At 39.5% G+C, this 17,807-nt stretch overlaps 1 protein-coding gene across 1 annotated transcript in view; it reads right to left on the bottom strand.

The window, feature by feature from the left end:
• The window catches only part of CWC22 (CWC22 spliceosome associated protein homolog), a 203,227-nt gene extending 186,220 nt beyond the window's left edge, over positions 1–17,007 (bottom strand). The window contains exon 1 of the mRNA XM_058027620.1: positions 16,934–17,007. The gene's annotated coding sequence lies outside the window, so the exon portion shown is untranslated. The remainder of the gene's footprint in view (positions 1–16,933) is intronic.
• Between the last annotated feature and the right edge of the window lie 800 nt (positions 17,008–17,807).

The raw sequence follows: 17,807 nt of genomic DNA, 5'->3' as shown, positions 1-17,807 counted from the left end.
GCTCTAGTTGAAGATATCCCTGCTCATTGAAATGGAGTTGAACTAGATGACCTTTACAGGTCTTTTCCAACACAAATCATACTATGGTACTTTAGGCTGTGATTTCACTGCCCTTGGTGTTTTCTCCTCTTGTCCACTCTAAGATAAAAATCTGCTACTGATTTAATCACCAGAAAAGGAGAATCAGTTTAACAGGCAGCAGTTTAATACCTTGAGAGAGCTTAAATAAAAACTTCCCAATAATGAAGCATTGACTTGGGTCTACTAACCTCGTACTTTGATCTCAACAGGGTAAATGAAGAATGAGGCTGCTACATGCTGGCCTTAACATCAATTTGTCCTCCCTCTCAAAGGTCTTCATTTAGGCCTCAAACACTCAGAAAGATGACATTTGTGCTACAGAACATAATCAGTATTGCTGTTTTAGGCATACCAAGTTGAGGTTTCCACACCTGTCAGTGTTAGATACAGATGGTTTATAAAGACAAGAGCTGCAGCCAGAAGAGAGGGCAGTCACACCAGGGCTTGCCTGCTCTGCAGCACATCCCCCTGTCCCCCCTCCAGGCTCTGCCATGACTGCCCACAGTACAGCACAAGGCAAAGTCCCCACAGAAATGGGGCCTCCTCTGTACCCTCTTCCACAAGGGCAATGGGAACTGCTCAGACAAAGCTGCTTTTGAAGCCACAGCCAAAATCCTCACCTCACTGAGTCAAATGGGAATGTGCCAATGACTCCCAAAAGGCTAAACTTCAGCCTTTGCTGAGACTATGATGTATCCACAGCCTTGACTCACTTCCAACACCACACTGATATTTGGAGGCTGCAGAAACATGCACATATTCATTGTTCTGTATCAATCAGATAATCAATACTCAAACTGTATCAATCTCCATTTTTATTTCAAAACAATTTCCAGAAGCAGGATGATATTTTAAAATTTTATTTCATATTGAATTATACTTTAAAATAAATCCTTATAGTTAATTTTATAGTTATTATTAATATTATTTTATGTCACAGGTCAATGACAACACCAAATACGACACATTGTACTGAGCCATGTCACAAGTTTTATAAACGTGTCAGATTAAGTCACAAAAATATTCTCATTTTAAGGGTGACTACTGGTACTTAGAACACTTTAAACTCCTAACTTTATTTTCTAGGTCAAAAGATTTCCTTTTACCCTCTGTAATAAGCCTTGTTGTTATTTTCCAGATCAAATTATTTCTCAACTGAAGAACAGCTGTTTTCAATAAATTTGAGCTTCTAGTATGAAACTAAACCAGCTTCTTTCAACTATGGGATCTTTCAGGGACTGCAATTACTCAGAAATAATGCAAACCCTGTTTGTATGTTTTAGTTATATATAAAAGCACATTTCAAACTGAAGTGCTCTTTTAGTCAATTTAAAGTTTCAAGTGCCTTCTAATATACTTAATTTCAAGACAAATTCTAATGTAACATTTTTCTGTCTATGGAAAGAAAACATAATAACACATTCTGACTTCTAACACAAGATGTTTCCATGTAAATCAGCTCCATGTCTGAGATAAGAAATTGAAGAAGTTGAAAAAAATCCAGTTTATTAGAAAAGAATACTTCAAATTTTGATTTAATAACTTGGAACTGGTAAAAGTTATCATTATCATTTTTCCTCCACAGCAGAAAAGTGGTGAAAAGTTTCAAGTTTCTATGTGACTCTGCTTTTCCAATACTTCCAGGTTTTGATTTATTATTATCCAGAAACAAGCTTCTAAAATCATTTTTGCCAATAATGCTGTAGCCACAAGGAGGGACATTTTACTGAAGGGAGTGAGAGCAGTGCAGTGCCAGGGAGAGACCAGGAGTATCTGCTCAGACCATTAACAAATTTTCAATGAGCAAAGGAATTTCCAGAGAAAAGAAGTTTCTTACTGGACCTACATGTTCTCCCACTGCAGGTGGTCATTTCCTTTTCATAAAGGATGTCATCCCTTTCAATACCAAATGACATTCTGTAACCAGCTTCCCATCCAAAATACTGGCATGAGATTTTACTCACATTACTTTCCCACCATGCAACCTCAACAACACTGCCCTGGTGTTCCCAGGAAAGCAGCTCCCTTGAGAAAAGGACTTGGACAGAACAGTGAAGTCCCAACTCCTTTGTTCACCACAGGCTGTAGCTCCCCTCAGATTTCTTTTGACTTGCTCCAGCAATACCAAAAGGAGGAAAAATAATTCCTAACTTGCAAACCTAGCTAATCAAAGCACTACACATCCATTTTGACTAAGTGGAAGAGCACAGGCCTTCTCCGGGCCTCCTCAGTGCAGAACACTCTTGGTACAGAGTGAAGAAATCACTGCCCTAACAATGAGATACCATTATTATTTTGTAGGAAAAATAATGCATATAGACAGAACTGTGCTGAAATTGAATTGTACACATCAGACCATGGTTTCATCTGGAGCTTCTCTCATTATTTGGAACAAGCCAGGAAAAGAAAGATCAAGGCAGAGGAGAGAAGGCTGGGCAGCATGCACAGCAGGAAGAAACAGCAGAAGATTTAAAGGAGGAGTGGTTTCAGCCAAAGTTCAAGCAGAACCAACCCCTATCTCCAGGCTCAGACCCAAGCATTCCCAAGCACAGCCATCAGTGCCCACAGAGAACAGCCCTGCTGTGGGGACACCCTGCCTCTCCCACTGCCCACCCCAGGGGACAGCAGCCACACTGCTCCCAAACGTACTCTATAACCACTCACACAGTAACCTCCACACAGCTTAGTCTGCAGTAAATCCTCATCAGCATTTACTCTGAGGAATTAAAGGATTACTTCACTAGAACTGCCTGAAATAAATACCCTGAAGACAACTTCTTTAATAGTTTACTAAATGAACAAGCCCAGTTTAGTTGATGCATCCCTAAGAGCTGAACAAGATTAAGCAGTGGCCTCCTGATGCCCTCTCCTAATCCCCATCAACCTCACCCCGGCAGAGGCCAGAGCAGGCACCAGGCTCCTCCTGCACCACATCTCAGGTCCTCCACCAGAGCCCTCACCTGCCTTCCCTCTGGGGCAGCACCCAGCCTGCTTCTCCTGCTTTTGAGCACCAAGAACTCCCTTCTGCTTTAGCCAGCACCAGTCCCAAGAGCCAGGCTGCACATCTCTCTGTCAGCACACTACAGGGCTGATCCCATAACACTTTACTGCTGCAAGCAACGCTGCCAAGCTTTCATTTACATCAGGAGCCAGACAGCTCAGGAGAACGAAGAAGAGTGCAAGGACGCACAGAAAAGGTTGGGCTCTTGCAGTCCAATTGCTGTAAGCACACAACAAATGTACATTAATCTAAGATTCAATCTCATTTAGATTTTTTTACATCCAAACCATTATATGAAGTCTGAAAAGCTACTAAGCATTCTTTTGTATCTTTAAATCAAGCATAGCTTATGCCCAAATGCTTCCAGAAAATAAGCTGAAAGCCCAACCAAGCCAACCTCTAGACTGCAGATATTCAGCACCATTACATTATAAAGATTCCTAAATTCCATAGTTTGTATCACATTCAAGCAACAGCAAAAAAAAAAAAAAAAAAAAAAAAGCACAGTGGGGAGATGTTACAATTGTTACAATTTTTTTTTTAAGAAAATCTAGCCATCCTCTCACCCTTTTTGTTATCTGAAATGCACTTGTCCAGAAAGGGAAATCAACACATCCAGTGGAGTCATCTCAGCTGGGAATTCATTATTAAAATTCAGTTATTAGTGATTGCCTATCCTCTTAGCCAATGTCATCTCAATTTCATAGCATAAGCTTCAGACCAGAACACAGTAACTCAGATGACCACTCAATACCCGTCAAATGCCTTGAGGCATCCCTAGATACTTATAGAAGTTGCAGGAGGCAGAGAAGGAATGTCCTACCCAAGGGGCTTTCTGCAAGTGAACCATGGAGACCCCTGCACCACTGGCCTCATCTCTCCCATCTACTTCTCTTGCCTGGAAGGCGAAGCTCCATGCTCATGTTTATTCCAGGCCAGGTGCCAGCACAGGTGCACCTAAAGTTAAGATCTCCAAGTCCAAATTAACACTATTCAATCTGTCATTAATGGAAATACACAAACTTCCCAGCTGCTGTAATTCAACATAAGAAGGGTTGTGACTTATGGCTTGAGCTGATGCCAGGAGCTAAGGAAATACCCAGGCTCTCCAGGGATTCCATTTTGTTTCCTTCAGAAAATGATCAAGACCTGGACTAAGCCCCGTGCCAGCTGTTACTAGCAAGAGCCCTCAACCCAGCCACAGCCATATCAACCATCTCCACCAATGCCCAGTGATAACACAAGCAGAAACCCACACACACTGCCCCACTATAAGAGAAGTCTATTTCTGGAGCCTTAAAAAAAAACCAAAACCACTGGAACTCTAATGAATTTAGTGGTACTCATACTTGCACCATAATTACAGTGTCTATATATGCACTGTCTAATAATATAAATTCTCATAAAAATTTTGGCTACTCTGCTTCTTCCTACAATCATCAGGATTATGGATTATTCCTGTGTTATGAAAAATAACTTTTGGAACACACGGTAGTAAAAATAAAATAATAACAGCACAGCTGCAGGCACTTTTTCTGCAGCTACAGTCTTTTTTTGTATTTTTTCTTGGGTTGTCCCTTCAATATATCTTTGAGCCAGTACAATATATCAGTATGGTCTTCATATAAATTTAAATTAGGAGAAAAAGTAATTCCCAATCATTTGTAATAGCAGCAGAAACATTTCATCTCCCTTATGAGGCTTCCACACAGACCACATGGAAGCGGAACTGCAAGAAGCCAATTTCATCTACTTTGCTTGCAATTTTGAAACAAGAGAAATTTTGGCATCTGCTGCTAATAGTTCAAGTTCACAGCCATTTGCAGTCCCCCTTGAGAAGTGTCAGGCAGTAGCTACAAAAATGTTCTGTAGGATCTTGGAGATTTCAGTATAGGTTATGTACGAGTACTTTCATCACTTTTCATGAAGTGTTCTAAGTGTTAATAATGAAATCGGCCAAAGCCTATTAAACACTGTCTGAAGTGACAGCTCTGCTATATTATTACAGTGTTTGCACAGCAATCATTCTGCAGGTTAAGTTATTTTAGGATGAGTGGTGTTTAAATTAAATATAGTCCCCTGTGTTCTTGTTTCATTTAAAGTCTTCCACAGACTGCCTGTCTCAACATTGTGCAGCATCAGTAAGTTTTGCTGAGTCTCATCTGTTTGTTTTGCTTTTACCCCTTAGTATTCTTTTTGTCAGGCGAGATGAAGAATTTGAAAGAGTCCTGCTGTAATATTTCACAGGTTTTCATAGCACAAACCACCACAGAGCATGAATGATGGTGGAAACCAGGCTTAAATAATTTAACCCAAATAGCACACGCAAACACTGCACACCATCTTAGCCAATCTAAGTATCCAACGACTTCTACAAAAGTCAGTGCCACATTGGGCCAAAGTGAACAAGGACAGCAAATCCCAGGTCTGTTCTATCCAGGTCTTTCTCTATAAGCACAGATAACAGAGATACTGTATTTAAGTTCTTTAAGAACAGCTTCCATCTCTGCTATGTTGTTAACATGGCTGTACACAAGTACTTACCTACTTAAGAGCATTTTTCAGAGGCATATTATCTCCTTCAGACAATTTATGGCATTAATGAGATTTAAGTAATAGCTTTCTTGAAAAGTGAGCACACTGCTGTAGTTGTAATCCACCTATTTCTCAACAGGGAAATATTTAAAGTTGCAGTTTATACTCCACTTTCCCCAGTGGGTTGAAAACCCATAACAAAGATTAGCAGTGTATCCATTATTAATACTTACTCAAGCACATTTTAATAAACACCACATACATATGCATATAAGTACATACTCTACATCAGCCTCTGAATGCTCATGGCAAGGTATTTCCCAGAGCATACGCAGCTCCTGCTATGGCACCAAGTACATTTACTGTCAGCTGAGAGACAGTCCAATTTGTAGGAGCAGAAAGAGTAAAGAGACCAGCACTGTGAGGCTGCAGAAGAGCAAAGATGGAAACAGAGCAATGAGTCGGATGGAGGTCTGAAGGATGGGCCCTTCCTAAAGGCACTGCTGAAGAACAAGCACAGGCCACAGTGGGGGAGGAGGACACAGCCAGTCACAGGGTTTAGTTCAGATTTAACATGAAATAACTATACTAAGGCTGGGGTGGATGAGGGAGAGAGAAGAAGCAGAATACACTAACAATAATTTTTATTACCGTGAGAGCTATAACAAGACTAAACCCAATGGAAACAATTAAAAGGATAAAAATCTCTCCCTAACACCTGAAGATACTCCAGCAGTGCAGGGACCACTGCATTCAACTCAGCAAAGTTCAAGTAAGTCAAACCCCAGTACCAGTAGTTTTTCAGAAACAGGACAGACCACAACCAAAATAAACTTACACACAGTCAACACTATAGCACCATATCTATACAGCCATATTAAAAAAAAATAAAATTAAAACCAAGCACTTCAAAAGACATTTGCTTAGGAAACAGTTGTGGTATCTTAATGCACTTCAGCCCCTACTTTCTCTGTCAAAGCTATTCATCATTCAGAACCTGACAGCCTCAGAGACATAAACCCACAATAACTTACCTGCCCATCCTGTGGAAAGGAGCCTACACAAATCTGAGGGCAGCTCCATGCTCCCAGCAGCTGCTGTACTGCAGCCAAACCCCTGCTCACCCCAGGCACTGGGAAAAGCCCCAGGCCGTGCCCATCCCGACCACTCAGGCTCTGGCACAGCTCCTCACAAACAGCTGGGCACTGGGAGCAGCCCAGCCTGCCCCAGCTGGGACCCAGGGCCAGGAGCCACCAAAGGCAGGCACAGAGCCCACACCTGAAGCCCCACAGTGCAATGGGGATTATCCTAAATGTCACACAGCTGGGAGCAAGAGCACTGCAAGTGAGCACAGCTGAAATGGGTAAAGAAAAGTGCTGTGTCACAAGTTGTACTGAGGGAGTAGCTTCAAAGTACATTCTGATTTTTTTTCCCTTTTATGTCAAAATTGAGTGTGTGGATCTCTAAAGCCACAGTATGGAAAGATCATGTGGATGCTCCTGAAGGAGCAGAAGGCAGAAAGGAAAAGGCAGTCCAGGGAATACCAGGTGAGGGACACCAATAACAATGAAGAAACTGAAAAATTTGTGGCATTTTAATACATGTTGAATCACCTATTGTATTAAAAAGGCCATTCCTACAATTCAAAATGAATAGTGGATTTCATTCACATCCTTTTTTGAAACATTGAACCATGGAAAGCTGGGCTTCGAGTGGGTGGGCAGGAATGACATGAAATTACCAAAACAGCTACTTCACATTTACCTGAATTTGTATTTTCACAATAGTAAGGCTTTTGGAAATCATCTTTAAAAATATTTGTTTTCTGGATGCTCAAAGTAACACCTTAGAATGATTCTGCAGTTCTGAGCAGACAAGATTGTCACTCCTAGAGCTAGACTCCTTTTAGCTGTTATGAGATGAGGTTTCAAATTCCCAGATAACTGAAAATCTTGACACACACCACGTGTTCCCAGAGTCTGCCATGCTAGAAACACTGCTGAACATAGTAGTTCCCTCTCAGTTGAGTATTATTTAAGTCATATGTGCATATTTGTAGGGTCAGGGGCCTGGGCTATAAAGAGCTCATGGGATATACTGTAATAAAAACGGGAACTAGCAAATTCTTGCTTGAGTAGCATTTATGAAGATTTATTGTAAAAATATGTAAACATTAAGTAATAAATGTTGTAAAATATCAGAATGTTACAGGCTTTAGCTGCTCTGAGTGAAAACATTTTACCTAACACAGCTTTTAAAATAGCCCATGAATATCCATGCTTTGCCATCTGCTTTCGAATTGAATGATCCCTCGAAAGCAGCACCATAAATATTTCCACAAATGAGTGATCTGTTCACACCATATCCCCTAATGCTATCTTATGGCAGAGCAATCAAATAACTCACATGTCACATCACTGCACACAGCAACAATAAGGTGTGCTCTGACTGGGTTTTAGCACATTACTAAGAACTGCATCACTGGTTGTCTCTGAGGATCTAACCTGCCTTTTTAGAGACATATTTCTTGACAGCCTGTCAAGAAAGGCTGGAGATGCACATTGAAGAAAGAATACCTTTATCATCTCATTTTTTTTAGACATGATGAATTCTAATCTGGGCTGAGTCTCAAAAAGATCTGAACAAAAGGATGAATAGGAAGTAGAAAAAGAGGATTTACAAAGGTGTTTTTATAAAATGAAGTCTTAAAGGTAGAATATGCAAAAGGAAATTTTTATGCATCAGTTATAAAATCTTCTAGTCTAGTCAGTATTTTAAAATACAAGAAATTAATTTGCTGCATTTATACAATTGTTAGCTTTTTCAAAATGCTCTCAAGAGTTTCTTTGGAGACAATGACAATTGTAGCAGCCAGACAAACGCACACACAAGGTTCTCTGAAGTTGAGTGACTGAAGAAAATATTTCATGGCTGATATTCACAAAACTCCAGGTCTCTGCTTGATCTTTCCTGCAATGGGTTCAGGCTGAAAAGGGGGCTTTGGCATGCGTTTGGCATTTTTTGTTCTATCTGGCATTGAGCAGATCAGTGAGTCCTGAGGAGAGAGGTGCTGAGCATGTTCACCCTCCCTTCGAGCTTTTGCTCTCCAAAGCCCCACTGTCAGTCAGGTTTGATGAAATCAGCAACTTTGCCCTAGAAATGGGCTGCTTTGGGTGCCTACACAGAGGCAAGGAGAGCTTAAAATTGTCCTTGTACCTGGTGTGGCAAGACCAGGGAGGTTTTCCAAGGCTCTGTACCACCAAGTGCTGTGGCACTTGCTGAGTCTGCCCAATGTCTGCAGCTCCCTAGTGGGAAGCTCTGTGGGAAACCCATTATTCTTTTTATTTTCAAGTAACCACTGAAGAAAGCCATGTGGTGGAGATTGATGTTAAATGCCAAAGAGACGAACAAAATCAGTCTGGTCTACACTTGACACCACATCACTTATTGATTTTTTATTTCAAAAATGAATGAAGTAAAACACTGCTTTAATAAGGCTCCTTTTTCAGAAATAAAGAATAAAGCATTCAGAGGCACAAGTAGGGAAATTATGAAGGAAGAGGAGTTAAAGTCCACTTAATGCAGTTTTCCTTATAGAAGCCATTCTTGAGAGAGATGGCCTGGTCTCCCTCCCCTCCTAAAAGGAAAGAAATAGTCCTGCAGGTGGACAGCAAACAAAACTTCAACTAGATCGATTGTTTCAGGAGACACACCCTATGCTGAAGTAGCTAACAGTGCTGGCTGACTGACCTCAAAGCCAGTCCTTCCTGTGAGGAAAGACCTTTCCCTTTACGCTGCTGCTGGGGAGTGTCCTCTGGGGCTAGCTCTGCCTGGCAATTAGGAAGCTGACTTTAACATCACAGCATCCAGTGTGATCTCTAACTTTGCCCCTGGGTCAACTGGTAGCATCAAGGACATTACCTATTGGCTAACAAATAACAAAAATGAAGTGTGGTTGTAGAAATAATAATACTCATACAACAGCACAAAGACCTATAGGTTTTAGAAAATTAAGAATACCAGATGTTACTGTTCTTTCCAGTTGCCATGCAACCACAGCCGCCCTGCTATGCTTCACCCTCCTAATCTCCTTAACAGCTAACTCTAAAACAAGTACAATTAATTCCCCAATGAACAAGACAGGACATGACCCAGTCCCATGGTTACAGGAGTACTTTGATTGTTTGTATGTAAACACTGAACAGATACAGCACCAGCACACAGCGTGGCACAGAGCTGGCATTCTGTACAACAAACACAAGCCATTGTTGCAAACTATGAACTTTCCTGTAGCGCAGGTTTTTACAGCTACTCCCAACTCCTATTCCTTCTGCTGCTTAGGAAACACTCTGCCAGCTCTCTGGTGATGCAGGCAGCCTCTTACCCTAGAAACCCAGATAGAAGAGAGTGTGCTGCACTTCAGCTGAGTGGCATGTAGAGGCATTAGGACACACAGAGCCCACTTATGCCCTCTGAAAATAGCTTTATGAATAATGATCATATTTTCTCTTTTAAGAGCAATGTCTCAGGTGATCTGCTGTGTTGTGGTTTTAAACAAATAGTTTCTGTACCATATGTATAAAAACATGGTTGTTACAGCTGTGCTAAATCACATCACTTCCATTATCAATAAAATGGATGGTGAACAGTTGCTTCTGCTTCTAACAAATATTTGTGCATGTTTATACATTTAGAGAAAGTAATAAGTACACAAAAATCCCTTTGATTCTGATTTGTTCTCATTTGCACCAGGCTTAGACCCATGATACTAATATTTCTACATAGCTTCCTGACAGAGTGCAGAGCTGGTGAGCAGCCACAGAAATTATTCAATTAGCACTGAATATAAAGATATCCCAGGGTTTCTGATTCAGCATTTAAGATTGTATTGTAATAACTATAGATTGTACAAGTGACATGCCAGTTTTTTGCAATGTCTTATTTCACAATATGGGGGAAATACATGAAAGGGGAAAAAAAGCTGTTCCACTTAATTTTCTATGAATTCAAGCTTGGGGGGAAGCATGTATTTGCATATAAACTGTGTAGCAATAATAATGAGGACATTTCATATTTCAGAAATTATAGCTTTCTGATATTTTTAAAGGTGTTCTTAAGTGATAAATACTTCAGTTAAGTACATGATAGATATGCTCTCAAACATTTACAAGTGGTAAAAATTCTCTGTGCATCAGCTGTACTGGAAAGAGCAACATATTTGGCTGTGCAGTAGGGTTGTGTTAAATGCTTTCTTTTTCACACCTCCTGTGAATGTCCTGTTCCCTCTCAAAACTTCTCATGATGGATTGCTATTCCTGCTTTCAGCCCACTGCCAGAAGTCACCACATTCTCCCAGTGTAATCAGATTTCCCAGGCCAACGTGTCCACTTTTGATATAGAGACCTTGACAGTCCTGCAAAAACCAGGAAAGAATTAAACAGCTACATGTGCCAGGGCCTCATCTTCAGAATACCAAAATGATATGCTGATAAGGCACCAAGAGTACACCCATGCCTGGAACTCTTATTCCAAAGATTTCTACCAAAGGCTTCCAAGGCGTGGCTGGAAATGCAGCATATACCCTGTTGTGTTGGCCAATGAAGAGAAGAGCAGAACTGACTGGTTACTCCCAAAAAATATCAATAAGTGGATGGTTGCCTGTCAGTTTGGGGCTTTTAAATGGAGGTTGATAGGAAGCAAGTTAGCATGGGCAGGGATGTTAGAATTTAGTTAGTCTGACAGGGAGCAGCATCTGAACTATGTTGTGTCTAAGTCAAATAGATCTTACCCTTGGCTTCATAGCACAAGTATGTACTTGTCCAAATTATGGTTTCATGAGCTCATCAGGTTTTAGGGTTTGCCAATTTCCCTGTGCTGTTATTCAAAGCAAGGTTCACAGAAAAAAAATCATGCTGTCTTCATGAAAGCTCTGCATATCTGTGTTCTAGAGCCAATTCACACTTCAAAGTCAGCTGTGATCATGTTAGGCTATAACTTTTCACAGCAGCAAGCACTGGTGCCATGATTTCCTATTACTGTTTCTCAAGCACATGGAAATGCACAAAGTAATTTTTCAGTGTCATACAAACTAATACCCAAATCAATTAAAACAATATTTTAACATTCTGATTATATACTTAGATTATTAATTGCTAGTCCTGTCCTTCTTATATTTTCCCATCTTCTCATTATCTTGTTATTGCAGTGGATGGAGGATAAGGGAGAAAGACAAACCTGAGTGGTGTTGTAGCCAGAGGGGCATTTAAAATATTGCTCTGCACCTGGGGAACAGGTTTAATTACTGGTGCTCTCAAAATGTTTCAATGTAAACAGGTTTCCTGGTGGATCACATTTGCTTACTGAGAACTATCATCCCCCCAAACACAATCCACTTTATGATGGGGTTTAAAAGGCAGGTATCATAACTTAGAGCAATGAAGCTTTTATGATTAAAGATGCTTCATCTGCTTTTAATGCCTCAAATTATAGAAACTATAACAAGCATTCCCATTAAAATTTAAATAGGATTAAGAGTCTGAAATTCTCTATAGAGTAGGTGTCATAAGCCTGATTCTTTCTGAGTTGGTACGGAGTACAAAGGAAGAAGGCAGCTCCTACTCTCTTTTGGGCAGTTTGGAATTGGACTGGCTGTTGGTGTGTAGGGGGATAAAATATAAGTAAATAAAGGTAGTATAGAATGTAATCTTACCCCCTAAAGAGTTGCACCTGAGCCAATTATTAAGGCTTAAGAGCAGGCCTGATGTTAACAGGCCACCCCTGTAGCCAATAAGAAGACTGTTATAGAAGAGTGGATTGGATGGTTGAGGGGAACTGGAGTCAGTTGGCTGCTGCAAGGATAAGGAAGAGGCAATGCCTAGAGAAGCTGCCTATAGGAAGCATCAAGGAGGTACAAAACTCTAGTAATATGGAGCCCTTGCACTATAATGATAACATTGGTGTGCTTTAGAGACTGAGAGTACCCTAAGCTGTACACCAGAGGCAGTGTTTGATGTTGCCAGGCTGGGCTGTGCCTGTGGCTGCTTGCTCTGGAGGCACTACAGCACACTGCCTGCTCTCTGCCCTGCCCCTCCCCTGCACCCCAGGGCACCTCTGGGATAGGCAGCACACCTCCTTCTGCCTGGTCCAAAAGAGAATCCACCACTAAAATACCTGCACCCAAATTCAGAGAACATTCTGATTGTTGTGTTTGATTTATGTACGCATCTAATCCTATTCATGTTACTCCTGGTAATAATTCTGAGAGCAGGTTTCATATCAAGCAGTGTTTGTCAAAAGTAGATTTAAAATCTGTAATTATAACATCGGCTCCCACAGCATATTTATATTCTGCTCATCCATTCAAGATACAGAAACATGGATCTTATTTGACCAAGCACCATTAGGTAAGGAAGATCTGCTTTCAGATCTGCATATTACCTCAGAATTTAAAGGGGAAAAAAGTAAAATAAATGAAATTATTTCACGTAGGTGGTACATGAAAGAGGAAACTCAATTCATCTTATAAATTATTCATGGTGAGTTATTCACTTGACTCATATAGAGACAAAGAAGGTGATTTTTTTATACTATAAAATCTACTCAGACTTAAAATCTGTATTAATATGAAGTAATGTGTGATTATAGTTGGAGATGTACTTTTAAATAATTCTTGTGAAATTCTGCTTTACTAAGGACACTTACTAAGGTGTCTGTTCCTTGGTAAGAGCGCTCACGTGGAAAGCATGCAAGTGAAATTAAGAATTCAAGAAAAACTGAAAGTCACACAACTTGCTAGACCAAAGTTCTTTCATTCTTTTGAGGGATGAAGCAAACAAGGAAAGTCTAAAACACTCTAAGGGCATTCCTCAAGATTTCTGATTTCTGTTGTGAGACCACAACCTTCTCTGTGTGTACCACAGCAGACTTTAGAAACTGTTTGCATTTTTGGCAATATTTAGTAGTTCAGACTTATAAGATCCTTTTTGCTAAATTATGGAAAGTCAAAACCCTGATCCTTCCAGCCTTTAATCATGTTAACAATGGAACTATGAACATTCCCACTGATTTATGACCAGATTTATAGTTCAGGTGAGTGAAAATACATACATACTTGGACATTAGCAGCCTCAGAATTGCAACATGGAACCTTTTAGTCAAACAAGGCCAGTATTCCAGCACTGAAGCACTGCTATCAATCAATGCCCTACTGAAACAGAGCTCTGAATTCAAGACAATCCTTTTCTTAGTAGAAATATCTCCCAGAGCTCCACAACTATAAGAATTTGGAACATTTTCCCCTATATTCATTCATATTTATACCATTTTGGCCTGCTTCAGCATGTTAGGATCAGGACTGAACTTGAAGATACTCTAAGTTTGATTAATACTTCATTTTCTTAGCTGAGATCCAGTGTCATGCATCTTACACTTGACTAAACACCCCTGTATCAGTGAAAACTCCTCTCCAATAACTAAAATCCTTTGCTGATCAAATATAACTCTGCTAAATGAGAGAAACTGAAGTATTCAACAGCTCCAGAAACCTGTTCACATGTGACAGCACAGACTGGAGAGATGTAATAACAGCTTGCCACTCCCTACCACACACACCAACTAGTTTCCATGATTATCTCATATTTTAGGGTAATTATTAACACTAGGGAAACTGGATAGATGGTGAAGCCATCTAGATGGTGGGATGGGAAATAGCTTTTCTGTAGTGCAGACAGCAGTAAATCCTTTCAAATTTGCAAGATTTTTGCCATATTTTATCTTTCCCGGGAAGGTTCTGGCCCACGAACTCAGCAGAGACCAATGTCATACTTTACTGTCCCTCTGTCCCTGATCCAGTGATCAGGATGTCAATGTAACATTGCTGGGCATGTTATGGGCTCCTCTTGGTCCAGTTTACCAGATCACCATTGCTTCTGTTAACCAGTGTGATTAAGGCCAGTATGAACTTTAGGCATGTGCAGTCACGTTTCATTGCAATAGAAGGATTGTCACTAAGAAGATTGAAAAATTGATGCAAAAGAAACCTGATATGCAAAGTTATACCCAGACCTCTTCAACAGGATGTCAGATATTTCATTCAGCTTCCTGTATTTTATTTAGTGATACAAATTTTGATCGAAAGACACCTTTCCGCTTCAACTTACAAATAACTGCAAGATCTAAAATTACCTTTTTTATAATACATTAATATTAATAGGTCTGAATTTCATCCAGAGAATTTAGAGAACTGTTTATTTTCAAGGAAATAGTATAAATCAGTAAGATAATTATCATTAAGTTGTCATTCTATTGTATTAATTTATTACATCATTCATTTCTAGTAGAGGCATAGCTCAGAATCAGAAATTCACCAAGGAGTTTTTATTTTGGGTCCTAAACAGCTGACCTTCTGTCTTTAAACAGTATTTTTGCTTAAAAGTATGCTTTTTAAAATGGTATGCCTTAGAATCGGCAATTAGAAGTTTTAATTATAATGCAGAGTTTTAGCATAATTTGTCTCACCTCACTTTCTTTCTGTCAAGAACACTGCACTTTTTCCCTTTCAGATATATTTCTAATAATTGCTATGAATTGGAAGTGCAAATTCTTTTGTGCTTTACTTTCACCTTTCAACTTTTAATCCAAAGAATTAAATGCACTTGCAAAGGATTTTTCCTTCAATAGACACATATTAGAGACAGGCTTAAGCTGCAATGTTTGCATCTGTACCTTCATTTTCTTTATAGGCACGAGGGAAACAACCAATAACCTGTATAATTTTGGAAAAGAAACAACTTCATGACAATTTAGAAGACAATTTCAATCACTTAAAAATAATTTCTTCTAGTAAAGACTACTAAAAGTTTCCACTCTTGAAATCCGAAATTCAGCAATGAGATCCATAGCTGATCATCTCCTAATCCAAACAAGGCAAAGCAGAGAGCAGGAAGCTCTGTGCCTCTGGTCTTTTCCTGCAGCTAAGCAGCCACCCTGCTCCTTCTAAAAGTAATCAAAAGGGATTTGGACATTGCTAGCAGACAGACATAGAACTGTCATCGCAATACTAAAACACAGAAATAAATGTAGAACAATCTGAGAGTGTCTAGCCATGAAAAATCAGCTTTTATCCTTCAGCTAATTACTTCTGGAGAAAATTTTTGATTAAATCTCATTTTTAACCTTGCTGTTAGTTGGTGAATTAGCCTGTTTTTCTCAAGTGGGTGTTGGCTGATAACAATGTCTTATCTAATGTCATACATCTTCAAAGACTTCTATTTTTTAAAAGAAGACTTACATTGGGAAAGAACAGGAGGTGTTTCAAGATGTATGTGTCCCATGATGTGCCTCTCATGGAAAGTTTGTTTGATTTATCACTAAAGCAAATATTTGAATGTTCTTCTCAGAAAGGACAACTTTTTGTAGAACAAATTGTTTCATAAATACCAAGAAAAGTCATTATTTTTGTGTTCTTAACCCAAAATTTCTATATTTTGGGGAGGAAGTAGGGAGGGAGGGGGAGAGGATAGAAGAATACTGATCAGCTAGAAATTGTTACTAGAAAGAAAGAGAATTACTTTTGCTACTGTGAGAGGGACAACAGCAAAATAGCTTTTGCAATGACTTTCTAAATGGATTCATAGTTACAGTGCAGCACTGCACACTGCAAAGTTGTTTCTACACTAAACATCAGCTTGGATATGCTCACATTTTTTGGAGTGAAAACAAGTGTGCATTTTTCTCTAGAGGAGTGCATTGTGGCAACATTTGCCTTACAAATGTGACATAGAATTTCATATTCTTTGGGTGCTTGCTGGAAACGGACCCTGTACCATAGGTTTGAAAATTGTTATGTATTAATTGCTGCTTTGTGTTTACACACAGATTAGCAGGCTATCTAGTACTTACATTCTTGCTAAGAAAAATCTTCTGGGAATGTGAAACACAGACTTTGGCAGTTCCTTTACCAAGAGACAGAAATGCAAAAAAATGCGCAAGTTAATCTGCATTTGGTCTGTGTCAAATGTTGGATTGCAAGTGTACATGATGCTTACCCAATTACTGTTCTGTGTGAGGGAAGAGTAGAAGAACGGTGCCAAAACATTGCACAAAATTCAAAGTTAGCAACTTTTTACAGTTAAAAAAGTGTCTTTGAAAGACCTTCCTATAAATTTTATAACTTAAATAAAAACTTAAAAACTTTAAAAATGTGTGGATTATTTAGGCCTTTCTATTATTGCTAAGTAAGGACATTTTCTGCATGGTTCTATGAAAACCCCTTGTTCAGAAGAAAAGTTTTGCAAAAGGCAGTAAATAGGCACTTACCTATTGACAATTACTTTTGCAGGAGGCAAACCTAGTGAACTCCCATCTTTTTCAAAGAAAATTTCAGTCTTGGATACAGAAATTGTATTAAAAGTTAAGATCCATCTCCTGTAAGCTGCAGGTTGTCTGCAAATATCCCCTGAGCCACTGTGTCCTTGGATCCTTGAAAAGAGGACCAGAAGCTTTAATTCATGGTTTATAAATATTGCTCAGGGTACTTGTCTTTTCAGTCCTTCTCTGTAATTTCTTCCTGTGTGAAGTACCAAGAATCAGCTTTTTCCCGCACAAGGATCAGGGTGGACACAGTTTGAGCAGAAATGATGGCTGAACCTGGTAACAAGATGTGGCCCACACCCATGGACTGGAGACAGGCTGAGCACATTTCAGATGCTGGTCCCTACCATTACCTCAGTGCCTCAATGCCTCTCATCGATTCACTGGTGCACACTGCTCTGGCTGTGACTGCTCAAAAATAGAAACTTAGACCACCACATTCAAATTTCAGAATATTTTTATAACAGTGGGTACAGAAGCAAGATTTCTTGTATTTTAGTGAGTGCTAAATATGATCCTCTCTATGGTCCACAGCAGAATGATTAAAACACCATTAGAAAACCCAAATATCCATCTCTGTCATATTTGCTGCACTGCTGCTACCCACCCTAACCCTTCCAGTTAATCTTAGGAAATTGGTTGCAGAATAAACCTATTTTAAAAATTGCCATAAGTTTTATTCTAATAAAGCATTAAAACTTTTTGTTGTTGTTGTAACTACAATACAGCATATGAAAGGATATTTTTCTGAGTGACAGCTGAAAATCCATTATCTGTAACATGTGCAGCAGAAATTTCACATCCATGCTCATCACAGCAT

Source organism: Melospiza georgiana, chromosome 7 (genome assembly GCF_028018845.1).
Source record: "Melospiza georgiana isolate bMelGeo1 chromosome 7, bMelGeo1.pri, whole genome shotgun sequence".
NCBI lineage: Eukaryota > Metazoa > Chordata > Aves > Passeriformes > Passerellidae > Melospiza > Melospiza georgiana.
The sequence above is the reverse complement of the archived record's forward strand: the minus strand, read 5'-3'. Positions and strand labels throughout refer to the sequence as shown.